This window comes from Pollachius pollachius, assembly GCF_949987615.1.
Source record: "Pollachius pollachius genome assembly, chromosome: 17".
Taxonomy (NCBI): Eukaryota; Metazoa; Chordata; class Actinopteri; order Gadiformes; family Gadidae; genus Pollachius; species Pollachius pollachius.
The window spans coordinates 19,483,207-19,510,587 of NC_136950.1; the positions used below are offsets into that span (position 1 = coordinate 19,483,207).

The 27,381-nt window shown below is 49.4% G+C and overlaps 1 protein-coding gene across 2 annotated transcripts in view; it reads left to right on the forward strand.

Annotated features, from left to right (window-relative positions):
- Nucleotides 1–415: 415 nt before the first annotated feature.
- rnf152 (ring finger protein 152) overlaps nt 416–27,381 on the forward strand; it is a 50,720-nt gene continuing 23,754 nt past the window's right edge. The window contains exon 1 of one of the 2 annotated variants that reach the window (XM_079754489.1): nt 416–566. The gene's annotated coding sequence lies outside the window, so the exon portion shown is untranslated. Of the gene's footprint in view, nt 567–5,919; nt 6,134–27,381 lie in introns of those variants that run through there. The other variant, XM_079754488.1, reaches the window with a different exon arrangement.

Genomic DNA, 27,381 nt, shown 5'->3' on the forward strand with positions numbered 1-27,381 from the left:
TTTGCGTAGTTGTGTATGCCTGTTGTGAGTTTGCATGCAGTTGTGCGTGTGTGTTGGTGTAGTTGTGTGTGTATGTGTGTGTGTATTTTTGGGAGGAGGGTATCGGGTGTGTGTGTGTGGCTGTGGTGGTGAGCTGGGGGGGGGGGGGTCTATAGCCCCTCCGGGAAAACAAATCAGAATCGGCAACGTTTAATCGCCGAGTGCATTACATGCTCGGGGAATTCCCCGGCGCCGGGCACTTGGGAACACAATTACCCGACAGGCGCCGCAAGTGCACACTCAAAAGCCCGGGATCGAGCGAGGAAGCCTCCCATTAGCGCGCCTTTCAGCCGGCCAATCACAGAGCGGCTCCAGGGCGTCCGGGCCCTTTTTGTCAACAGGGCTGACAGACAGGGTCCAGTGGAGGCGAGGGCGTGCGTCACGTCGCGGGGTTCGGTCCCCTCTGGGGTTGTTTCTTTGTTTGAACACACAACCTTGTGTCTCTGGACCGCAACCTCTACCTGGACTCCACCCTGAATAACCCCAGAGACAGACGGAGGGGACGGTGAGCAAGAAAGACAAAGGAGGTGTGTGCATGTTCCTATGTGTGTGTGTTCCTGTGTGTGTGTGTGTGTCTGTGTGGGGGGTTGTTCCTGTGTGTATGTTTCTGTGTGTATGTTTCTGTGTGTGTGTGTGTGTGTGTGTATACCTGTGGGTGTGTTGTCTGTGTGTGTGTGTGTGTGTGTGTATGTGTGTGTGTGTGTGCATGGGTGTGTATACCTGTGGGTTTGATGTCTGTGTGTGTGGGTTTGGATGCCTGTGTGTGTGTGTGTGTCTGTTCCTGTGTGTGTATGTCCGTACCTGCTTGTGTACCTGTGTGTGTGTCTGTGTGTGTGTGTGTGTGTGTGTGTGTGTGTGTGCGTGCGTTCGTGAGTTCAAGATTGTAATTCCTTCACGGTTTCATGTAATTTGATCGTGCTGACACTTGTCTGTTTAAGGTGTGTGATGGCGTGTGGCTTGTTTGACAAACAGTAACTCCATGCTGCTCTTTATGCACAAAGACTCAGCAAACAGTAAAAGGTGTTCCAAACATGAGGAATGCAAACATGATCTTGCAAGCCTGTCACGCAAGGCTTAGACGTGGCATGTTACGACACATTGGTCTTACAGGTACTGTTGTTTTCAATGCTGTATGTTTGTCTTATGTAAGACATGTTCAAATGTGGAAAATCCTCAAAAACTTTACATTTTGGGCATTTAGTAGGTTAAGTATTTTTTTCCAAAGGGACTTACAACGGTTCATACACACTTTCACAGACCAACAGTTGAGTCGACCACGCAGGGCGACAGCCGGCTCGTCGGAAGCAGTTAGGGTGAGGCGTCTGGCTCAGGGACACCTCGACACTCCGGGTATCAAACTAGCAACCATTCAGTTGCAAGTCAACCCGCTCTACCTTGTCAGCCAAGCCGATCCCAGAATACCGATCCAGCTCACTGGATATAACATCTGAGCAGTGGTGGGCCGTCAGGGCCAGCAGGGCCTTCTCTAGCCCTGTTAAAATCGAAATAATATATAGATATTATTTTTTTCAAAATTACATTAATTTGTGTCTGAACGCATCTTAATTCCATATTATTTTCAGTACTTACAACATAATTCCAGAAGGAAAACCGTTTTTTTTTGTAAGGCTGAGCTCAGCTGAATAACGCATCACAGCTAGGTTACATGGACCGGCGAGGCCAGTACTAAAAATATTGCTACCCTTTCGCTGAAGCTGCCACCTCCTATTGGATAATACATTTGACTGACGTGTGTAATCAGCCAATCAAATGTTGATGTGTAGTAATAGAACGGCCCCAGGGCCCAGCAATATGCCGGCGCTGGACTCCGGTGATGTCATCAGCGGATTTTGAATCGTTGGCGGTACAGAGTTGATAGTGAACTACTATGGCCACCGCCTTCACAGCACCTAGCGATCCTGTTTCTGATCTCCTTCGTTTGCCTTTTTCAAGGCGATCGTTTAGAAGGACGGGTTTAATTTCAAGAGGAAGACCTACACCGAAGCCGGGCTGACCCAGGCCGGTAAAGGCTTTGTGCGGCGCTTTACAGAGTGCACCTACAGCCGCTATGACGGGCTAACGGCTAGCACCGTTCAGAACAACCTGCTCTACTCGCCGTGGTTGCGGCTCAACATCAGTGAGGGGACGCGGAACAGCGCCGGATTCAGCAGTCTGAACAGCTTCACCAAGGCAGCTTTAAAACATCAGGCCATGGGTGAGTTTTACTTTGCACTGTTTGAAGCGATAATGTTGTTGTGGTACTTTAGTTCATAACGCATTTTTTTTAATGGTTTGCAACACAAATATATTGCTGGAATATATATATATTCCATATATTGCTGGTAATGCTGTGTGGATGCCGCTTAATAAGCATATTAAATGAACCCGTTCACTACTACTAATGTGGGCTTAATATTCTGGTTTGTGTGTTATGTGCAATCTGGTTGCGGAGTGGCATAAGGAAAGATCTGATGGTGATGCTGCATTACTCTAGCTCTGCGCTAATGCAAAGGTGTGTGCGCTGTTGTTGCTGAAGATCAACTGTCTTGTTGCGGATGTTATGCAGTAGCGCATATTGTCGCTGTGTTGGCATCTAATATGAAATGTGTGTGCATGTCTGAGTGTGTGGGGGTTGGCCGTTGGTGGAGTTCGTTACTGGAGGCCCTGACTTCAAACCCACTGTACGCTCCTGCATCTGAGTCTGCGTCTAACACTGAAACTCATCCGAGCAGTGATTCGTCCAGAAGGCGAACCACCAGAAGGCAATTATCATGTGGTACAAACTGTTGAAAACACACCACCAATATCATGAATACATGTGTACATGAGGACGCTACGACAACCGAGCTTGGTTTCCCACATGAACCATCGGTATCATCAGATAATAAATCCTCATTCCTTTATCAAGGGATAAACAAAGTTGACAGTTGGTCTCTGATTTACTCCACCAGCAAAGAGAAAAAACCGAAATAAACAGTGATTTAAGACAGAACCGGGTGGGGCTGCTGGATAATCATGTGTTTACTGGGAACACTTTTAGACCTTCATAATGCTCTGCAGGCCAGGAGGGCGGGGTTGATATGTTTACACCAGTAGTCAGTAGTGACTATTAAAAGATGGCTTAAAAAAAAGGTACAAATTAATATAGCAATGAAATGCCCGAGGTTGGACTAAAAATCAGGAGGTTTCTGCTTGTACACATTAAGAAAGGGGTATTGAATGATGCTACGCGATGAATCAATCACTGTTCCTCTTAACGCCGGTGTTTATGCAGACATTAAATTAACCATGCTATTTTAAGTTGCCTCTTCCGAGCAACCAAGACGACCAACCGACCGACATTTCAACGTGAATTGGATCCAAGATGGACGCCAGCCCTGGCCCGGGCAGAGGCAGCTTTTATACTCCGGGCTGGTATTTTAACGGGCCTTAAACAGGCCAGGGTGGAAGACAGGAGGAAGGAGGGATCTGAGACAGCCAGGTGTGCTGATAAACGGTGGTATTCTGGGGTATGCACTGGACCGGGCGCACAGATCTCTTCTCGTTCCTCTTCTTTTTGGCAGCTCTTCCAGCACTGCCAGTCAGAGTAATAATACACCTTGTCTCTCCGCTGGTGTCTGAGGTGAATGTATAATTTGAATCTAAGCAGCGAGGGGAAGTACTTTTGTCAGGCGCCGCGGTGCCGTTCTTTCAGTGCACCGTTACGGTGGGTTTGAAGGCAGACGCCGCCGGAGTGATTCCACCTCAGAGGGGTTTGAGGACTTGTACTGCCCTAGATTATATGTTACGCGCATTATTACTGCAGGAAGTGTCTCTGTGACCAACATTTACAGTTTAAGTGTTTTAGGAAATATTCATTGTGATTAAAATCGTTTCAATAAATATCAAACGTAAGATTAAGTGTTTTTTTTTTAGCACTCGAGAATAAGGACCTTTTTCACAATATGTCGACAGCAGTGTGGAGTAACTTCCTTTTCCTGTAATGATTATTTGTGTCTATGCCGATGCCGTCACTGCCATGCGTCAGTCCAACGGAGCCATCATTAACACGCTACACCTGGGCTGGTTCTACTGTGAGGAGAGTGTGTGTTTGGTATTTTACTGCTTTTAGAAGAATTTCTACTTACACTGAATTAGAAGCATATAATTTCACCGTTGAATACATGTATCTGGTAATGTGTGCGTGCATGCGTTCGTACACGTGTGTTTGTGCGCATGTGTGGATGCGTGCATGCATGTGTGTGTGTGCGTGCGTGTGTGCATGCCCCAGTGTGCTTGCACACATGCGTATTCAACTTTAAACCAACCCGCTCTCCCTCCTACCCTTGGACGGTAAAGGTTAAGATATTCCCGGGTGCATTGTCACGCTGATGCCGAGGGGAATTTAATAAAACCAGCGTTCATCAGTTGGGATGTAAGCTGCTGCCCTGGGACTGAAGCTACACGCTAGCCCGTCCGCGCGCACTTCGGCGCAGAGCCAGCGATGACTGGCGTCTCCTGACAAGGCGGTGGAGAGGATCGCGTGGGTCGTTTAATTAATTGCTGGGGGGGAGGAAGAGGGGGCTGCTCGGATGCATGCAAGGGGGGTGGAGTGATCGCCGACGTGAGTGTGTGTGTAGGTGTGTGTGTGTGTGTCTGAGATTGTGTGTGTGTTCATGTATGTGTGTCTGAGAGAGTGTGTGTGCGCGCGTGTGTCTGAGTGTGTGTTAGTGCGTGTGTGTGTGCATGTGTGAATGTGTGTGTTTGAGAGAGGATGTGTGTGTGTGTGTGTGTGTTTTTCATTATTTTTGTGGGAAACAAAGGATGAGAAATTTGCGCAAAGCAAAGCTTGACTAATCTCTCATATAGCAGGATTATGCAGGGGGAAAGTGTGTGCTTCTGTGTGTGTGGGGGGGGGGGGGGGGGGGGGAATTCGCTGACATGGGGCAAAAATTCAACTAACCACATACAGATTTATACTTGTTTAAAAGGTTGACCAGTACAGTCTCTCTCTCTCTCTCTCTCTCTCTCTCTCTCTCTCTCTCTCTCTCTCTCTCTCTCTCTCTCTCTCTCTCTCTCTCTCTCTCTCTCTCTCTCTCTCTCTCTCTCTCTCTCTCTCTCTCTCTCTCTCTCTCTCTCTCTCTGACATCCTCATGTGTATATACATTCCAGGGACTGTCCGTGCACTTTCAGTCACTCGGTGCGTCAAATTCATTATCTCCATAATTACAGTGGATCAAGAGAAACAGTGATACCATCCACCAACTGTAGGGGGCACGGTGGGTGAACTCAAGGACCCCTTTAAACTTAGGCCCACTCGCTCTCATAACAGATCGAATCATTTGCTTTAATTGCACCCCTTGGACACTTCAATAATGTGTACTCATCTTAACAAATTCTAAAATTACCATCAAACGTTCGTATTTTTTTGTCCAACAATGACAACGCCCTACTAAACGCTGCATGAAACACATTTCTGGACGGTTCTTATCCCGTCTTAATCGAAACGATCCAACACAACGGCTGCGACTCTGTCCTAAGCTGACTCCCCTCGGACAGTAGAGATGCTCCCTCGCATCACTTCACCCCGAGACAAAGCCTCAATCGCGGCTCACAGCGGTGCAGCCTGACTCCCGTGCACGGTCCTGTGCACGTACTACGGAGGAATGAGACGGACATCCGAGGGGTCAAGAGCTCTCCTTCGTTATTATCCTCACTTTACGCTCTCCAGCGGCCGGGTATTCCTGTGCGGCTGTCATTGTGAGTGCCGCGTTATCACCTCTCCGCACCAGAGGGCGTTTCCACAGTGTAGTGGGGGGGGGGGGGGGGGGGGGCTGCGAGGGGAGAGCGGTGGGAGGGGTCTGTGTGTGTTGATGGTTTTGAAATAGGGAAGCAAAACACAGCGCTGCCAGCCAGCAGCACCAGCGGCTCCGCCAGTTTCTTAAGAAAGGAGGCGAGCGACGGAGCTGGATTTCGCAACTGCGGTGTCTCTGTTGGAGCGACCGGGCGATCAGACGCGCAGACGGACGCGCTGACGCGCAGACGCGCAGTTGTGGTGGTAGTGGACGGGTGGCACGGTCGCATAAAGGAATGCACATAAAGTAGACTCATAAAGGTTAGTCCTTTTTCCCTCATTGAATTTGTTTCCTCATTTCATCGTTGTTGCACGGCTGGTGCGTGAGGTCGCGGTTGATTCAATTGAAAGTTGAGTAGTTATCGTCTGCGTTATCTTGGATGATATTAAAAGATGTGCTGTCTTTGTCCTTAGTCTTTGTCCGGCTGCGATTCAGTCACACTTGACCACAATTAATTCCAGTCCGTTCTTATGAAGTTCTATTTTAAAGACATAGTTCAGAGCAGACATTTCCCCTAACAACTCCCTGATCTTTTTTTTTTTTGTTCCTTTGTGTGTCTGTAGTGTTTATATTTCACTACCCTCTACCGAGAGCAGACAGGAGCCCTGCGGGGGATTATCGTGGTTGTGTTGTCTGCTAATGACATCCTCTGTGAACCCAGCCGGACGCCCTGTCCCACTGGGTCCCAGGTGCAGGACGTCAGACCATTAAGATATAAGACCTATCTGTAGGTGGTCGTCTTATGGAAACTGCTCCTTTTTTTTTATTAGAATCGTAAGTCTGGCTGCCAAGACAGTGCAGATATTTTGAAATTCTCTGTAGTAAAGTGGAAGTGGCCATGTATTACCAAAACATGTGCATGAATTGCTTTTAGATATGAACCGCTGTGATGACCAAATCGAACACATCTAGAAAAAGATAATGAATACACGTTTAAGAGAAGCCTACGATGCGTTACTCAATACTAGGGCTGTTTTGACTGTACTTGATCCTCTATGAGAGGGAGAGGGAGAGAGTGAGCGCAAGCGCACACCAAATGATATGATTGTCAGTGGAGAAAGACGTCAGTATAGCGAGGGCGTTGTGATTAAGATAGCCAAGCAGAAGGAGAATAGCGGGTCATCGGTTGACTCCTTTGTTGACAAGAGGCTGGCTGGAAGTTGGATCCTACACCTCTGGTGATCCTCTGTGTGTGGCCGACCCACGCCCACCTCTCTGACGGGCTGGAAGGAAGGGGCCCTCCACTCCTCCAAGAGATCGGCCCATAGACTGGTCCCTCATTTAGCGCACACTCGACTCTCAGTCACTAGGTCATGTGATAAGGGGGCGGGTTAGGGGTCAAGTGTCTCCTCCATGAGGACTGCAGGTTAGGAGGCAGACATTTGGGATCCTTTCAGCTGGGATTTAATGGGAAAATGTGATATAATATGGGAATATCACCGCATGCTGTTTACCTGTGTACTGTCAGATTCCTCTTGGAGGAATGCGTATGGTTGGACAGGTTGGTTCATGTGTGTGCAAGACCTGCCTTTTTGGACAGACCAATCACAGTCCAGTATGCAAACAGGGGCCAGCATGGTCATTCTACACCTTTTAGCGCTTGCATAAAAGCCATTGTGCGGTTCTAGGATGTAATCCACTACTGAGATCGATTGAACTCTGATTGGGACTCTACTACAACCGATTAAATATGCTGTCAGCGTTTCCGCATTTCGTATGGATTTCCAGCGCAGCTAAACAAAGCAAATATTAATCAGTTTCATGATGTACTGAGTGTAAATAGTGTATTAAAATAAGAGGCCTCTGTGATTGTTCTTTATTTATTTATTGCTTTTATGAAACCTACAAAATGTCCACGTGAAGTGTCCCTGATTTAATGGATGATTGAAGTGCATGTTATTTTATAGGGTTTGTGTGGTTGGCCCCATAAAGCCCAGCCTTTAACCTTAGTACGGTGTGAAACATGGACTGTGTATCAAGGCTCCTGGTATGTAATAAAACCTGTTCAGCTGACTGAACACTTAATGCTTTATGGTTCTAGGAATTCTTCTATATAAAACCCTTCTGCCTTTCAGTATAATTAATAGCCTTATCTTGTTAATAAATACTATTAATAACCTTAACCTGTCGCGTGACCTCTATTTACCCGGCGAATCACCTGTGGCTTGACCCGTAGCTTTACCTGTAACATGTTTTCACCTATGGCATTACCTGTAAAGTCAGATGCATTCAACCTATGGATTCACCTGTAGCACCACCTGTAGCATAACCTGTAGCATCACCTGTCAAATCACCTCTGGATTTACCTGTAGCTTTACCTGTAGCTTTGCCTTTGGCCTTACATGCAGCATTTCCTGTATTCACCGTTCGAAAAACCTGTGGCTTTACCTGTAGCCTTACCTGTATTTTACTTGTGGCTTTACCTGTAGCCTTACCTCTAGCCTTACCTGTAGCAGAACCTTTAGCCTCCCCTTTAGCCTTACCTTTAGCCTTACCTGTAGCAGAACCTGCAGCAGAACCTGGGGCCTTACCTCTATCGTTACAAGGGCTTGTCATTCAAAGGCAGAGCCAACTGGTTTCCTGTATCTGAGGGCTCGCAGACGGGTGCAGCCTCATTGTCGATTGCGTGACTCCCTCTACTTCCTCTGGCTGTGGCCTTTTTGCCATGCAAATCATTGTCATTGGTGAGCACTGAGGCAAGCCGACCTGTGACAAAGGGCTTTTCAGACGTCTGCTTTGAAACTGTGAATGTTTATTGCGATTGATGCATGATATGAGATATAGTCTGATGGTGAATTAGCTTCACCTCTAGGGGGCGGTGGGGTTGTTATGTAAGCAAATGTAATGTTCTGGATTATCTATTTATTTATCCTCTTGCTGTTTCTCTTGAGGTGGAACATTCTCCTCTGGCCCCCTCTGATAGTGGCATGCAAACACTTGCGTATGTGCGTGCAATGTCACTTTGAGCGGCGGGCCGTGTGGCTGTGGTTTGGCCGAGCGAGAAGAGAGGCATGTTTGTGTGGCTGAGAACAACATTGTCTTTGGAGCTCGCGATGGGTTCTCCCCACAGCTCAGACTGCAGACGGCCTAATCAGAGAAGGTCAAATTACACTCTGTCTGTCCGTCTGTCTGGCTGTCAGTTTGTGTGGAGTCGGAGGCCCTTTGACGAACAGGCTGCCGATTCGGGGAGGTGTCACGCTGGTGTAACAGCCACAGCATGCTCAGATGGACTCTTATCGCCTAGCAACCGGTGGCACGACAAGATGACCTGTGACCCGTCACCTTTCCCCCCCCCCCGCACCGTGACCCGCAGACCTCGGTTCCAGGGGAATCCGGCGTTGATCGGCGTCTTAGCGTCGATGTCATTAAACAGGGCTCATTGTTCGCATGTAATTGGCTTTGGCTTAGCGTGAGCTCACTGGGCCTTGAGGAGGAGGGCGATTGATTTGAGTTTATTGCGGGGAAACACAATATTTCCCTGTTTTGTTCTCCCGTTATGTAAGCCCCGACCTCGGCTGAAAGAGAGGGGGAGAGAGAGACAGTCAAGACTTTTATTTGCTCCCTGCTTGTGTCAAGAAGTCAAGATAAAAACTGAAACGGGTCTCATAACCACGCGGGGCGAGACAGCGTGTGGCACAACGCAGCGCAAACACATTACCGGGCGTCGTTATGTAATGGAATTAAATAGGGCTGTAAAGCCGTATCTTGAACTCTGAAGATAAAGAAACACTAGAGCTGTATTGTTACGTTGCGCAACATAGGATGGGACTGATCTGTATCTGCCGCGCCTTCACAGACCCACGTTAGCGTAATGTGCTAACGGCCACGGCTACGACCTTCATCTTCACCTGGGACGAGACACACAGTCCTCGCATAACTCCAGCGCGTTGATTTATACGGTTCACCGTCTCTGGACGGTAAATCTCCCACCCGCACACTTCTCAGTGTTCACCCCGGTGTGTCACACGGGTGTCCCGATGGCTTTCGTCGACAGTCAGGGACGAGTGAGTCGGAGTTGTCACTTCCTCCTCGAGGTGGCCTGATGTGAAGGTAACCGCGGCCCGGGTTCCAGAGTTCCTAAGGGGTCCGATGCACGCCAACAGCTCACTCTCGATGGCTCTATCCTGACAGCTCACTCCAGACAGCTCACTCTCAATAGCTCACACCCGACGGCTCACTCCTGATAGCTCACTCCTGACAGCTCACTACTGACAGCTCCCTCATGATAGCGCACTCCCGACAGCTCATCCCCAACATTCTGCTCCCGCTGTTGCTTTGAAGAAAGTGGGGGCTGATTCATGATGCATGTTATATTTATATATTTATATAAATATAGAGGCATCTATATGCGCTTCGTCTGATGTTGGAAGGTAACAAGACTGTATACTCAGCAAAAGGTTTCCTCAGGTTGACTTGTCCTTTGTAGTGTCTTTTTCTTCACTGTCTGGAAGGTGTTTTCGCTCAAATGTGTCTCTCTGAAAAGTCATTTTAGGTGGGGTCTACTGTCGATGCATCTTCCTTTAGTTTTCTTTCCCTATTTTTCCCTAGTGTTTCGGTTAATCAGACTGCCTCACAGATTTACCTAAACGACAAGCATTGTGTATTTACACTGAAGGCCTCAAGACCTTACGCCCTCCGGAATACCACTAGGCATTTGAACGTACACAATTCAATTTTGAGTGGTATGGTCACACCTGAGGTGTTCTGGGACTAAAGCAACCGCCGTAGGCAATGAACGGGTGACACTCTATTATGTTCATACAGCAGATGGGAAACCTCCCTAGACCATCACCCACTCACATCAACCCCCTCCGCCCCCACCACCTTCACAACTCCAGCGAACAGTGGGGAACAGTTAAATCAATGCACAACGGTTATGATTTGCATTGGCACTCTGTGGATATGGGTCATTCATTATAATCACCCCCATCCCCTGTTGTGAGCCACCTGCGACGCCACACTCAAGCTGGGATGCATTTATACAGTAGGGGAAAAACAGCAGATACAATCAAGGGCCCAAGCACACGAGAGGCGGCCTGATTACATTTAAAATTCGAACATCCGTCCACACCCGCCGTCCTCAGTTCTTCAGCCCGGCGTCCGGACGAGGCTGATGCTATCTGACCTGACCTGATCTCCTCCCTCCCTCCCTCCCTCCCTCCCGACTCCCATCTCTCTGTACATCAAGCCCCTCACCATGCATTATTCTCTCTGTATATCATCGGCAGCAGCAGCAGCTCAGGAGGTAGAGCGGGCCGTCTGGCCACCGGGAGGTTGCTAGTTTAAGTCCCTTCCCCGGTTTTTCCCGAGCTAAGCGTCGAGGTGTCCCTGATGGAGGCCGCTGCTGTCCCTGTGTGAATGTGGGTTAGCATCAGGCACCGGTTCTAAAGCGTTGCCGCCGAGTCTGAAAAGCCCGATGTGAACCTGGTCCGCTGAACATCGTCGGCTTGCTTTTTATCCCAAACTCCTGCTCCTCCTCGTTCTCCCTCCTGCCCCCTCCGCCCTCCCACTCTTCCTCCCTCCTCCACCCTCGCCACGCTCTCCCCTCTCCTGCCTTTGTCGATGGAGCCCCGGCCCCTGTTTGCGCTGGTGCCAACCCCCTCTCTTTCCATCATCTGATTCATTCACACTCTGGCTGCCCATGGTTGCCCAGGTGTTTACTCCCAGTCAGGTGGCTAATTGGCCCCCCATCTGTTGGGGAAATGAAGGTCCCCTCCCTCCCTCCCTCCCTCACTCCTTCCCTCCCTCCTTCTCCTGGGCCTCCTGGGATAATTTGTGTCAAGAGACGCTGTTTTTCCGTCGTCATTCAGTTCTGCTAAGCCCTGCTTTGTCATGAGTTTCTTATTTTGTTGGAGGGGAGGTAGGGGAGAGAGTAGGGGGGAGGTAGGGGAGAGAGGGGGTGTGCAGGTCGGTCCTTTTCTTGTCGTGTTCAGGGTTGTTTGTCGATCTTGTTCTTGTTTGTTGGTGTTGGACTAGCCGGCTGTGTTCTGGTTCCGCACGCTGCAGGGTTTTCGAGGTCCATGTTGAGTTCCAGGCGCCGTGCCAACACCAACACGTTAGGTGGATGCAGGGGAGGACCGTCTGTGTGTCTGAGTCTCTGTCTCGGTCTCTCTCTGTTCATCTCTGTCTCTCTCTCTCTGTCTGTCTGTCTGTCTCTCTCTCTGTTCATCTTGGTCTCAGTCTCTCTTTCTCTTTCTCTCTCTTTCTCTTTCTCTTTCTCTCTTCTTCTCTTTCTCTCTCTCTCTTTCTCTCTCTCTTTCTGCCTCTCTCTCTCTCTTTCTCTCTGTCTCTTTCTGCCTCTCTATCTCTCTGCCTGTCTGTCTCTGTCTGTCTGTCTGTGTCTCTCCCTCTCTCTCTCCCTCTCCCTCTCTTGAGAGAGAGGACAGAGACGGAGAGAGAGTGTGAGGGCTGGTGAGAGAGTATTAGTATAAGACAGCGAGGCAGAGGGACAAGGAGAGACATGAAGAGGGAGTGATGAGGCAGATACGCGTCACAGTAATCCGCTGTTCTCATGCAGTTCAGAGTTAAGAGCCCCTGAGCGTGGGCAGATGCGCATCAAGGTCCGCCTGCTTGTCTTTTCTCTCCCCCCCTCCCTCCCTCTCCTCCCCCCCCCCCCCCCCCCCCCCCCCTCGCTCTGCTCCAAGCTTCGAAGACTCGCACAGATAAGGTGGCTGTCCTATTGTGCTCGTCGCTGGCGCTGTAGGGAGGCATGTGCCTGTGGTTTATCGGAGCTCATCTGAATACACTCTGCAGCCAAGAGATGAAGTGAACAGGAAGTGACCCGGGCGCAGGACTCCGCCACAATAAGGCAGAACAGGAAATGTCGGTGCAGACGACAGAAGCTAACAAGAGCTGAAAGATGTTCCTTTAAACCGCGAAGGGAAGGGTTGGCTTCAATGCAGGTATACAGTAAGGTGTATTAATAGGAAGGAGAATCTAAAAGAGATTTATGTCAATGTAAATAAAAAATGTGCAAAGGACTGCAAAAATTCATTCAAAACTGAATGATGGAAGTTAACACAACAGACTTAGCAAACAAACCTGAGGAAATATTCGCTGGACTATTTGGGAGAGCTAAGAACTGCATTTACATAATCAGAACTTACCAAAGTGTTTAAAATCAAAAAAAATCAGTGGAGAGAAATATTATTTCGGTCTCCAAAGTGGCCTTTACGCTCGTAATCACGGCTGGATTTAGCTGTGCAATTCAGCAGCTAATGAGCGAACCAAATCCAGCTTGTATAGTGAGACTGTTGTTTTGTGTTTGCTAAACCACTTCTGGCTTTATTTCAAAGGCTTTTCTGTCCATTTTGTAGGTATTTACAGAGGAATTAACTAGAATGTGGTCAATAAATGAGCACAGTTTCAATGACGTTAGCGATGCCCTAATCGATAGATCAGAAACAGCGAAGCCAACACAAACTTCTATCGTACTTCTGCTGTTTAGTATTATTCTCTCAGTTTAGCAAGCCACATTATCCACTGCCGTTTACTGTGATATGCTGATTGGATTCAGCTACGGGTCATTAAGGAGCAGGTAGGGATTAGGGAATCTTGCTTAATGATGCCGACAAGTAAAACGCTGACAATCTGGATTTGTAACAAAGAATTTTGGCTTGGAGTCACACAAACACCCCCAATCACTACCACTTCCTACCCTCTTATTATTAATCTGTATTGTGTTTAGATTTATCTCACACCATTCTATGAAGATAAAACTGTCAATATTAACATCATAATCAGCACCAAACCAGCCATTAAACTCAATCTGTTGAATATCTGATTGATTATTTTTGAATTCATCTACGACGTATCCCACTGGGACGGCTTTCCCCCCGAGACGTCGTTCATCAATTTATTTCCTCCAGAGATGTTTGAGATTTTCCTGACAATGGATGGGGTGTCAGCACTGCCCTTCACTAACAAGGTGAAGCCTCCTCCTCTGACAGACACACAGCGCGATGGATGGCCACGAGGCCTGCCATATACGTGTGTGTGTGTGTGTGTGTGTGTGTGTGTGTGTGGTACACGACAGCAAAGAAATAGATGGAGGTTTGAAACCGGCATGAGACCAGGTGTAGGATTGAAACCAGATTGAGATCAGGTATAGCTTGGAACCGGCCTAGAGAACGGGTGCGGCAGGTTTATATCCAGAGCTCCAACTATAGTGTATTGGTGGAGGATTGGACAGAGGGTGTCTCTGTCCGATGCCCATGCTTTTTTTTAAACTATGTTGTGAAGGTGCCGATTCCAATGGCGTCACAACATCCAGGCCTGGTCACAGCAGCAGAGGAAGCCGGTTAAGAGGCCTAGCTCTCCATCCTCTCAATCGACTATTGATTCACAACCCTTTTAACCAAAGTGTCTTTCAGTGAATTTAGGTCTTATTGAGGAGCAGGTAGGGCGAGGGAGGCTGCGGAAAGGTAGTGATTCAAACCTGGTACCTAGCTGCTATCCTATCCTGCCTCTGCTCACTCAACCCCTCTCTGTTGATCACTCCCCATCACTACCAAAGCTCACACGATGGGCGTCAGCACCATGGCTTTCAGCACAAATGTGTTTCTCCCCCCACCACCCCCTCCACCTCCACCACCACCTCCACCTCCACCATACCTCCCTCCTGCTTTTATAATTAGTTCCGCTCAGGAAATCGGTATCTAGTAGATCTCCTTTAAATGAATCATTGTCCCCCTGGTCTCTTCCTGGCCGGGGAGACTACGTCTATCTCCCCTGTGATGAATGTTATCCCTCCCGCTTCCTCCACCGGATTGTAAACGGGGACGAATGGCGAAGTCGAGTGCCCCTACAGTGGTTCGGAGTGGATAAAAAAAAAAAACTGCTTCCCTCATCCTTTATTTGGCTCCTTCGCCGATTCCATCGAGCCAATGAGAAGCCGGGAGGGTTGGCGTCGCACACGGTGCACGCTTTTTCCACGCGTGACGTTCGTTGTGTTGGGTTGTGCGTGAGTGCGAGCCGTCCCCCACGCGACACACACCTTTTTACGTTCCGGGCGTCACCCCGCGGAGTCGGGGAACATGAAGTTACAAGCGAGCCCGACAGCCAAATAGAAGTAAATCAAGTGCGTTACCAGGGCTGTTGGCAGGCCGTCGGCAGTCGTTTGGAAGGCAGATTTAGTGCCTACCGGCCAGTCAGCGGGCGAGGTGGAACATAATTAAAAAGTTGATTTAAAGATACGCTGCTGGTGTAGTACTGCCTTAGCCCCATCATTTTGGTGAATATTTCTAAGATGTTTTAATGTGTTTAATGGCAGGAAGTGGCACTTCCTGCCCGGGCGCACCATTGACCCAGTCGTTGCCACGCAAACAGTTAAGGAGAAACATAAGACTCCTCCAGCGCCACCGGGTCGAGTGTGTGTGTGCTCCCTACCTGGGAAATTAAAACGAACCCTCTTCTGCATCGCTTCGGTTGTCGGCACGCGTCGACTCTCAGCGTCGTCTTCGAAGCGTTTGCCCCCTTTGTCATCGTTCTTTGTTTGCCTCTGCTTGTCATTAGCGTCGTGCGGCGTCCCGTTATCAAAACCAATAGTTGTTTCCTTTGTTGTTGTTGTGTTTGCTGTTTTTGTTAAGCGCAGGATGGCATACGGATGCCAGAGGGGGTCATTACCGTGAACAATGTGCTGTGATTAAAACCTAATTAGCATTTCAGTGAAACAGCCTAATATGATCATGAGAAGGAACACAAAGGGGTTCAGGTTCATGGTCCCCACCGCGCATGAGACCACCGCGGTAACACCATGAACGCAGACGACGGAGAGAACGACAACACAACCGCAGAGGTGGTCCTAATGCTGTGTGTGTGTGCCTGTGTGTGTGCCTGTTTGTGGGTGTGAACCTGTGTGCATTTACACAAAACAATGGCAGAGGTGTGTGTGTGTGTGTGTGTGTGTGTTTGTGCCTTGGTTATCCGTGTGTGCCTTCATAAACCACGCAGAGACAAAAAAGCGAAAAGACCCCCCATGGACACGGATGCGTCTTCGTGTATGCGTGACCGTGGCTTAGTGTGTGTCTCCCTGAACTGGAGGCTATACGATGATCCAATGCAGTAGGTGTCAGGAGAGGGACTGTGTGTGTGTGTGTGTGTGTGTGTGTGTGTGTGTGTGTGTGTGTGTGTGTGTGGTGCCGAGATCCCCAGCTCCCCAGTTTCGAATCCTCCGCAATCCTCATCGGGTGCCAAGACACGCCTCACTGGGTCACGAAGGGGAGGAGGGGAGAGAGGGGAGGGCTGGTCTCTCCGCGACGGAGCTTGTTGCAAGTGGCCATGATGTCACCCCGGTACTCTGGGCGTTTGATGGCGCCCAGACCCCACCAGGAGACCCCCCCCCCTCCCCCCGGAGCGGAGACACTGTCCCCTTCAGTAGTTAGGATTTAGTGGCTCGGTCGAGATGCACTCAGGGAGGGGGGGAGAGGGAGAGAGAGAATGTTGGAGTCGGTTAGATAATGGGTGAGGGTGGGGGGGGTAGTGGATGGAGAAGGATGGTACTGTTTTATGTGGCTGGGAATTTGTGAATTTGTCAGAGGAAAGGCACTTAAAGTGTGTGTGTGTGTGTGTGTGTGTGTGTGTTCTTGCTCTTGCATTCCACACATTTGTTTATTCACTGAAAGAGACAAATTGTGTCCAAGGATATGCATTCATGCATCAACATGAACACATAATGGAGTACATTTTCATATCTAGCGCGTCTCCGCGTAACGTTTCATACCCACGGCCGGCATCCATCAGGATCCGGACACGCAAGGCTCGGCCCACTGGGGTTATAATTGCTGCCGTTTATCCACCTGTAATTCATTGTTTTATGGATGGCCGAAGGCTGAGGAGAGAGTCTTTATTTGGAAAAGTGACAGGCTTGATTTTGATTTGGCGGATAATCTGGGCTGATTTGGGTCGAATGCAGCGCTGTAATTGGTGGTGTGTAATTGGTGGCGAGCGAGATTTGTGAAATGATTTGTGCTTGATTGATGATTGATGAGGCGACAGGCGATTAGATATCGTCAGAAGGAGACAGACTACAGTAAACTGATGCTGAGAGAGAATACATCTCATGATTTTCAATACGTTGCAGAAGAAAGGAAATAAAGTAGCTTATAGTTACACTTGACTTGGTCTTACCAGGCAGCTCTGAATAAAACCCTGCCAAAACCTACATATTTATTAGTTATTTGACATTAAAATCGAACTCCGCACAATTTACTCCCAGATGCAAATAATTGCGATTTAATAGCGTCAAAAATGAGAGAGAGAGAGAGAGAGAGGAGAGAGAGAGAGAGAGAGAGAGAGAGAGAGAGAGAGAGAGATATCTTTAGGACGGGCTTGGATCCCCTGACCTTTGTATCGATCAAGTGATGTACTGAACACGGCTGATGAAGTCGCGGCCGTCTCCGGTGCAGCGGCTGGATGGCAATAATCAACGTGACGATGTGTTGCTACAGTGATGTCGTACTATGAACAAAGAATGGAATAACATTTATTAAATACATTCACTTCAAGTCTTTCTTTCCATGTAATTATGGTCACCGCAGAGCACGGCGAAAGGCATATATATTTTTACTTTAAACGTTAACATTAAACATACCGTTTATCGTTACTGTTGCCGGTATTTTCTGCTGGCCTCACCCAATATTATCGTACTGCTGTCATCTCTCAAATTATATCCATCTGCAGTCTACCTGAGTCCATGAACTGTTTGTCCTTTCGATTGAATGTTATTCCAGCATTTTGAGATCATATAAAAATGTCAGTTTCTGTGCATGTGTAGTTTTAAGTAAAAACCATGAATTCTCGAGTCGGCCATTTTGCTTAGATTACATTAGAATATTTCTCGAGCGTATCTCCTGATTAGACGTGGGAGTCACATGCGTCTCCCACCTCTTCTCGAGGAGTTCTCGACTCTCGGCGGCCTCAGAGACACCTGACCCACTTTCTCTTTTCTCTTTCCCCATTTGCCTGCTTCTCTCTGACCTCCATTACTCAGAATGCGGGGGAGGTGACATTATATTCTGCAACCCCCTCTTCTCTTCCCCATCTCTCCCCACCTCAATGAGATCATCACAAAAACATGTATTATCTCCCGGGCTGAGGCTCTGCCCAGGCAGGATGCTGTGCCTGTTTTTTTTTTCGGGATGTGCTCCTAACCTTTAAATGACCTTTCATGGACCACCTCGTAGGCAAACGATGAAGGTGTTTTAAATGCACGTGCAGTGGGTGGGCAAAGAGTGCCAACGCCCCCCTTCACACACAGCTATCACTGCAAGAGGGCCATGGTCATTGGGAGAGATAAAGTCAGACGACGGAACACATCAATGGTTAATGGTAAATGGACTGCATATATGTAGCGCTCTTCTAACCAGTGGCGACTCAAAGCGCTTTGCGGTTATTGCCTCACCTTCACCCATTCGTACCCACAGTCACACGCCTACGGCGGAGTCGACCACGCGAGGCGACAGCCGGCTCGTCAGGAGCAGTGAGGTCGAGGTGTCGCTCGCTCAGGGACACCTCGACGCCAGGAGGATCGAACTAGCAACCTCCTGAGACACCTGCCGCCCCCAATCAATTGAAAACATTAGAATGGAAGGCATCTGTTGAAAAGCACATTTTTAAGTAATAACCAGGCTTAGCGCTATATTTATGGGACAATAATTATCATATACTATTTTCAATTAGCGATACTCTTTTTTCAACAATTGGAAATATCTATTCAGAGATATGGAAATATCTATATTATAAAATCGGTCGTACCACCTGCAGTACCCTCGCGTACCCTAAGTTGTAAAACTCTGGTCTAGCAGCTAGGGGGTTTGCCTCGCGGTCTACCTGAGGGCTTCCCTTAGCACCCCTGCCTTCCTGCTCATACCTGACATGATGTATAACATCTACATCTCCCTCATCCGCTGTGGATAAAAGCATCCGCTCAGCGACCACTTAGTAAGGTTGATGTTAAACGAGTCGCAATTTTAATATGCAAAAAAAAGCCATCCCCCTACAAAAAATAGCACAAATCCCTGCCTTTGAATATTTACCCTGGCGTCTCTCTCTCTAGGTGCGCCCATGTTCCAGTAAGATGTCATCGCTATTCTCTTTTACCTTTGTGACTACGCCTCGCCACAGGCAACTCATTTGACTTTCAGATGTGCTGGTGGTGGGGGAGGTGAACCTCAAAGCTCAAGTTTACCCTGCCTGGGTTTGTAGCCGGGGTTTTTGGGGGGGCGACGGGGGAGTACGTCAGGGGAGCTTTTATTCTTTTAAGCTTAAGTTTAACTCAGACTCGCGTTAATTAAGACGGAGCACCGTGCTCAGCTGTCAAGATAGCGGAGTGATCACGAAACATCATCCGTCAACTCTCGCCAGGTTCCCTCTCGGGGGCGATAAATCACGCACAGTTTGATCAGCGAGCAGACAAAACCGCAATCAAGACAAAATGAATCGGGCTTTCTCAGGACAGGAGTTAGCAGCACCGCGGACTAGCTGAACGAGTACAGCCGGCAAAACAACACTGACTGACTGACTGTTACACACACACACACACACACACACACACACACACACACACACACACACACACACACACACACACACACACACCTAGGAACACCTCTGCTGTTGCTTTGTGAAGTCCGACGGGCTCAGTGGCGGGTGTTCAGACAGAATGGCCCCCCCCGCTCTGCGGAGGGGGAGACGGGGTGAGACCGCTCTGACGGAGATGGAGGGTGTTTTTTTGTGTTTCTATTTTTTTATTTCTTTATTTCTCCTCTGGTCGCACAAGGACGCTTCATCATCGTCATCATCATCATCATCTTCATCCCACCCCCTGTAGGGACGAGTCTGGGAGAGGGACCTTGGGCTTCAACCCCAGAGTGTGTAGAGGGGTTGGAACGGAGGCCCTTCATCCATCTGAAGGCTATGAAGATGGATGAAGGGATAAGGGGCTCCTTCAGAAGGCAGGGGGCCTCCTGCTTCATGAGGTCTCCGCTGGTGAAGGACAGACGCTCATTTGCTTTCTGCTCTCGGCCTTTTTGATCTTTGATTGTTATCTGAGTGATCGGACAGAGACGTGTTTTCCGACCGCACGCGACATTGTTGATTGAGTCGGCCATGGTCGTCTGTGTCTGAGTGACGGACCGGTGTACCAGGGTATCACCTCGTCATAATGCTAGCTTGTTTCGACTAAGCGAATGATGATTTAAGTTTTACTTTGGACTTTATTCTTAACATAGAGCTTCAAATGTTTGGAAAAAAATTTGAAGAAATATATTTGCAAAAATATGTATACAATAACAACCGGATTGCACATTGTAGGCAATACAATTTCCATATAGACAGACGTTCCCTACTCTTATCTTCTCCGTTCAATTCCCTTTCTTTATTATCATCCATCCTCTGGTATGAACGATCCAAAACGCAGGAGGTATGACGACCTTGGGCCTCGACCACTCAGCCCAGAGTCGATCCTTTGAGCGCGATACAAACCGGAGGTGGTGTGGCCGTCCAGAGTATGGGAAATCATCAGATTAAAAACGTGATAGCGGCCGCTACACGACTCAGGTCTTATCTCCGCCTGCTGGAGCATATCGGTCAGCGCATCGCAGGAGAGCCGTGGCAAAAACGAGATTACACCGTTCCATGTAAATCCGCCTGTGGGCGAGAGACCTTCCAGACGAGAGAACACAACGAGTCTGGATTTCGATACTGTCGAGGAGAACGCAGCCATGGCCCTCCAGACGTCTCATACAGTAGGGAGGAAGGCTGTGTGGTTAACGGCCGCCCTCCACAGACTCACTGACTCCATGGCTGTTGATATGATGTCTGGTTAAATGGTCACATAGGTACACATACGTTAAATGTCGTTGTGAATCATATTCTGTTGTTCCTTTATCATAATCCTTTCTCTTAAATTCGATTTTAGGTGGCTTATTCATGTATAAAAATTCTGTTAACATAGCCAAAATAATAAATTAAATCCCATTTTGTTCATTTCTGTACAGAGCACCTCACACAGGAAACGACCCAACAGGAAACAGGAAGTGAGCTCTAAACTAACAATGAGGTATCACTGCTGTGAGTCTGACCCCAAAACCCCCGACTACTGTACTGTGTGTGTGTGTGTGTGTGTGTGTGTGTGTGTGTGTGTGTGTGTGCGTGTGCCACGTTGGCAACAAGCCATCACCATAACCACCCTAACAGTGGTTAACTGGCTCATCCATAGGTACACACACACACACAGGTAATGCGATGCACCGACATGCACAAACACAGAGCCGCCAGAGTACAAACAAACCCAATGTTTACATAAACAAATTGATTTGAAAATTGATGTGTGCGGACAATCTACCATTCGCTGCACATATGAGACACACACACCCCTCCCCTAAGATCAGCACATAGGGTGCTGTACAACAGATATAAATATGTGACTGGGGGTGATGTTAACCCCTCCAGTAGCGGTAGTGAACCCCACCTGTAGGGGTATCTAACCCCACCTGTAGGGGTATCTAACCCCACCTGTAGGGGTATCTAACCCCACCTCTAGGGGTGTCTAACCCCACCTGTAAGGGTATCTAACCCCACCTGTAGGGGTAGTAGTGAACCCCACCTGTAGGGGTGGTAGTGAACCCCACCTGTAGGGGTATCTATTCCCACCTGTAGGGGTATCTAACCCCACCTGTAGGGGTATCTATTCCCACCTGTAGGGGTATCTAACCCCACCTGTAGGGGTGGTAGTGAACCCCACCTGTAGGGGTGGTAGCTAACCCCACCTGTAGGGGTAGTGAATCCCCCTGAAGGGGCAATAAACCCACCTGTAGGGGTATCTATTCCCACCTGTAGGGGTATCTATTCCCACCTGTAGGGGTAGCTAACCCCACCTGTAGGGGTAGCTGAATCCACCTGAAGGGGCAATAAACCCACCTGTAGGGGTAGCTGAATCCACCTGAAGGGGCAATAAACCCACCTGTAGGGGTAGCTGAATCCACCTGTAGGGGTAGCTGAATCCACCTGAAGGGGCAATAAACCCACCTGTAGGGGTAGCTGAATCCACCTGTAGGGGTAGATGAATCCACCTGTAGGGGTAGCTGAATCCACCTGAAGGGGTAGCTGAATCCACCTGAAGGGGCAATAAACCCACCTGTAGGGGTAGCTGAATCCACCTGTAGGGGTAGCTGAATCCACCTGAAGGGGCAATAAACCCACCTGTAGGGGTAGCTAACCCCGCTCTGGACAAAACATCCTGCCACAGCCTCTCTCGCCACCCCCCCCAGGCTTGTCATCGTGTTCTGCATACCTTTTCCTCCTTTCCTTTATAAACATGTTTGCACAAAAGTCTGCCTAATTGGATCGTAAACTGATCCGACCTTGGAGCCCCCCCCCCCCCCCCCGGGGCAGGGAGGGTCCCGGGCGCGGGGGCAGCTCGACGTGAATACTAAATGTTATTAAAGGCTCCCTACTTGGCGCCAGGCGAGGCCCCGCCGGTGTGTACCTGGTAATGAGGAGCCCCACCCCCCCAGGGAGCGCCGCCTGCTCGTTGTTCCCCCGTCAGCCCGCTCCTTAATTAATTACCTTAGTGTTCTGCCGCGCAAGGCGCTAATTGTTTTTAAAGACAAATAGTGTGACGCGCTTTCATGAGTGGGATGTCTCTCGCCCGCCTCCACCACCACCACCACCACCACCCCCAACACCGCCACCGTCATCACGACCAACTCCATCACCACCACCACCACCATCTCCTCCACCACCACCACCTTCAGCACCACCCTCACCTCTCCCTCCATCACCATCAGCACCATCACCACCACCACCACTACCACCCTCACCACCACCGCCACCACCACCATGCAAACCAGGTTAACGATGGCTCTGTGTTAATTGCCAAACTGACTCAGTCAGTTTGGCAATTGGTACCTTTGTCGGTTGGTACCTTCTTCAGAATAACGTAACGTAGTGATTTTACGACACATACTTTAACTATTGTACAGTTGGCGGGGGGGGGAGGTTGAGGTATCATTAGCGTCTCATCAACTCCTGTGGTCCTTCTTGTTTAACGAGTTCTGAGCCACCATCTCCAAACCACCGGGGGTTTGTGATTCTCTCCCCCCTTCACCAAGTGCTGTAGAGAGAGAGAGAGAGAGAGAGAGAGAGAGAGAGAGAGAGAGAGAGAGAGAGAGAGAGAGAGAGAGAGAGAGAGAAGAGAGAGAGAGAGAGAGAGAGAGAGAGAGAGAGAGAGAGAGAGAGAGAGAGAGAGAGAGAGAGAGAGAGAGAGAGAGAGAGAGAGAATGGGGATATAGAGAGGGAGAGAGAGAGAGAGAGAGAGAGAGAGAGAAATGGGGATATAGAGAGGGAGAGAGAGAGAGGAGAGAGAGAGAGAGAGAGAATGGGGATATAGAGAGGGAGAGAGAGAGAGAGAGAGAGAGAGAGAGAGAATGGGGAATAGAGAGGGAGAGAGAGAGAGAGAGAGAGAGAGAGAATGGGGATAATAGAGAGAGAGAGAGAGAGAGAGAGAGAGAGAGAGAGAGAGAATGGGGATATAGAGAGGGAGAGAGAGAGAGAGAGAGTATGGGGATATAGAGAGAGAGAGAGAGAGAGAGTATGGGGATATAGAGAGGGAGAGAGAGAGAGAGAGAGTATGGGGATATAGAGAGGGAGAGAGAGAGAGAGAGAGAGTATGGGGATATAGAGAGAGAGAGAGAGAGAGTATGGGGATATAGAGAGGGAGAGAGAGAGAGAGTATGGGGATATAGAGAGGGAGAGAGAGAGAGAGAGAGAGTATGGGGATATGGAGGGGAGAGAGAGGGGGTGAGAGAGAGAGAATGGCATGGAGGGGAGGTGGAGGGCTGGGAAAGGCCAGGGGAAGGAGGAGGCCATGTTGGAGCTACATCTGCCTCGCCCTGACATTTCTCCCCGTCTCCCTGGGGTTCCAATCGGTGATATTAAACGCGCCGCAGCATTGACGGGTGGAGACAGGTGGGGTGGGGGGGTGAAGGAGGATGTATGTGTGCAGGGAGGTGGTTATTTGGAGAGGGTGAGCATGAATGTATGGGGGAGGAGAGGGGGAAGGCGTATGGATGGAAGGTGGGAAAAAGAGGGAGGATGTGGTTGGGGGGGCTGTACGATGACATATATTAGCTATTCCACGCAGCCAACCTATAATTTGGTTTCTAAGATTGATGCAATTAAAAGGTTCGATGCTCAGCTGTTTTTTCCCCCGCAAGCTAATTTGTTTAGGAAACATCAGCCCCCCTGTCCCCCCCGTCCCCCCCACAACTCCCTCCCTCCCCTTCCTCATCCCCACGGTAACTCTGACAGACAGACATGGCTACCCTCGCTGCGATGCGCGGTAGTCATGGCAACGGCGGGTGGAGGCAACTGCAGGTGTCCATGTTGATGTCTTGATGTTCCAGTGTCACGTCCGGCACGCGCTGCGCGCACACACACACACACACACACACACACACACACACACACACACACACACACACACACACACACACACACACACACACACACACACACACACACACACACACACACACGCGCTGATCCGTTGCCCACTCTCTGACAGCAGGTGCAGCTTGCCCCTGCTGCTAGAAAAAGGCTTGTGACCCTGTCAGATGGAATTAGACGTAGAACTGCGCCACTTTCAACACCATCACCACGCCTATCAAACACCATTTATGATTATCGGGATGATTATGTTCATGCTTTATGTAGTTATTCATTTTCGTCAGGGGAAATACATCTGACCTCCCCTTGATTGGCAGTTGGCACATACCGGGAGTATATGGCAGGAGTTCCGAAAATAAAAACCAGCATTTTTTTTTTGGTTCCCGAGTTTGTTTCCCCCGGCTGCTTGGTGTTCGCAGCGCAGGCGGTCGTTTGAGCGTTGATCCGCACTAGCCTGACAGTCCTTGTTGCTCGTGTTCATAACGCTAGCCGCTGTTAGCCCGTTCTGATGTAGCCACACTGACGGCCGCAGGACCCCACACACACTGCTGCCGCGATCTGATTGGTTCTGAAGCCTGCTGCTGCTGGCCAATCGCATTACACCGCCATCGCTCTTCCTTATCTGTTTTGTGTTTTCTCTTTCGAAAACATTTTTGAACATATCAGCATTTAAAATCCATCTTTCAGAGAACCGGCAGTCAGAACAACACACTGTCTGGCTGCCAGCGACAAGGCTGGGTATTATGGGATATGAAAGGGGCGGAGGTTTGCCTGTGGTTGAGGCTGTCACTCGAGGAAATCATATCGGATCAAACATCCTCTTCTTTTCAGCCTGCAAAGCCCCGAGTTTCCCCCCCTTTTGAAATGAAACGCGCAGCAATGACAGCTCCTTCATGTTTATTCCTGATGCATTTCTACTCCCTCAAAGTCGTGTACATCTCTCGGTCTCTATCGTGGCCTCTCTGTCTGTGTTTGTGTCTTTCTGTATCTATCTATCTATCTATCTATCTATCTATCTATCTATCTATCTATCTATCTATCTATCTATCTATCTATCTAAACTATATTAACTATCTATCTATCTTTCTGTCTTTCAAAATCTAACAGCTGCAAAAGATAGATCTATCTGTCAATGTAAGAATATTGGATACATCACATATTCAAACAATATACAATAATTAGCCCTTTTTTTTCAAACATCATTAAGACCACCAGCCTTTCCGTCTTTGAAAGATCTTTACAAGCTGAACATTTTTCTTTTTTTTTTTTTTTTCTGTGAAACAAGTTTTAAACGTCCCTCTTAGTCTTGTACATGTCTCGGCCTCTATCGCAGTGTCTCTCTGTCTGTGTTTGTGTCTATCTATCTAAGTTAAATCTTGGACACAAACACATCTTCAAACAATGTTAAATAATCAGCCTAAAAACATTAAGACCACGAGTCACCCTTTCCATCTTTGGAAGATCTTTTAGAAGCTGCAAAAATGTTAGTGTCTTTGTAACGTGCGCTGAGTGTCGCTGGATGTACACCTGCATAATTTACACTGAGAGGAGCGGCGAGAGCGATGACGGCCACAGGCGGTGCGGCGGCTCCGTTGAGCCAGGCACTCTCTGTCTGGGCGCTGACAGGAGCGACGGGTTGAGTTCCCCTCGCAGATGAAGATGGCGGCTGTTTGATAGGTTATGCATGCATGTCAGCGGCAGCGTGCGGAGATTGGTTCAAAAGCTGCCATGATGATTCAAACCACCGCAGGTGAGGTGCGACCCCTGTCACCCCCCCCTCACCTCTCTGTCACTTCCCATCGCGTCCCCCGCCCTCCCGCCTCCAACCCCCTCCGTCACCTTCCTCACCTCAACCCCCCCTCACCCTCTGTTACCCCTCTCACCTCTTTCACCTCCCTCGCCCTCCTGTCTCCTTCAACTCCCTCTCCTCTCCCCATCACTTCCCTCGCCCTCCTTTCACCTCCCTCCCCCTCCTGCCTCCCCCCACTCCCCTCCCTCACCCAATCACCTCCATCACCCTCCTGTCCTCTCCACCTCCCACCTCCCCTCCGTCACCCATCACCTCCCTCACCCTCCTGTCCTCTCCACCTCCCACCTCCCCTCCCTCACCCAATCACCTCCCTCACCCTCCTTTCACCTCCACCCTCCAGCTCCCCCCCCCCTCACTCCACCCCTCCAGCCCCCGGCTCCCGGGTCAGCTCCCACCCCCACCCGTCTCCCCCCCCTATCCACGACACGCCCATCTGCTCTTTTTCCCGGGGGGAGTTCAGAGGTCATTCACCTGCGCGCCCCCCTCTGTCCGTCTCCGACCTCCTCCCCGACGCATCCCCCATGATGCTCTCTGCTCGGACCGCTGTCTCTGCAGGGTCCGTGTGTGTCGGTCCCTCTCAGCGTGGACGTCGGACGGGAGATTGAAAAACGGCACTGCCTCCGCTCCTTACCCCTGTGAGGGGGCTGGGAGGCAAAGAGGAGGGGCCGGGGGAGACAGAGGGGCGGGGGGGGGGGCGGACCCGATGTCAGAACGCCGCCCGGTGATTTATGACCCTCGTGATGCAGTCGGACGGCGCGCTGGGATCCCGCGTATTCCACATCCTTCCAGGGACGCTCATAAGAGATGTTCACAGGTGTAACCTTAGCCTTCTGTTTGTGGTGGGAATCCCCTGTGTGCATGCATACATGCATACCTCTGGGCGCAAACATGCACACCTCTAGGCGCATACATGTGTGTGTTTGTCTGAGACGGAGGGGGAGAGGTTGTGTTTGTGCGTAGAATTTGGCGTCCGCGTGTGTATTCAGTATGCCTATTCTCACCTGTGCTTATTATACATGCCTCTCTGCTTGACTGTGAGCAGTACACACTTATGCATGTAATGAGCATGTGCGTTTATGTGTGTGTGTGTGTGTGTGTGTGTGTCTGTCTGTGTTTGTGTGTAGAACTTGGCAACAATGTCTATATTGGGGATACATATTCTCACCTGGGCTTAATTCCATGCCTCTCTGCTTGACTGTGAACAGTACACACTTAAGAACCTAATGGGTTTATGTCCGTTTACATGTGTGT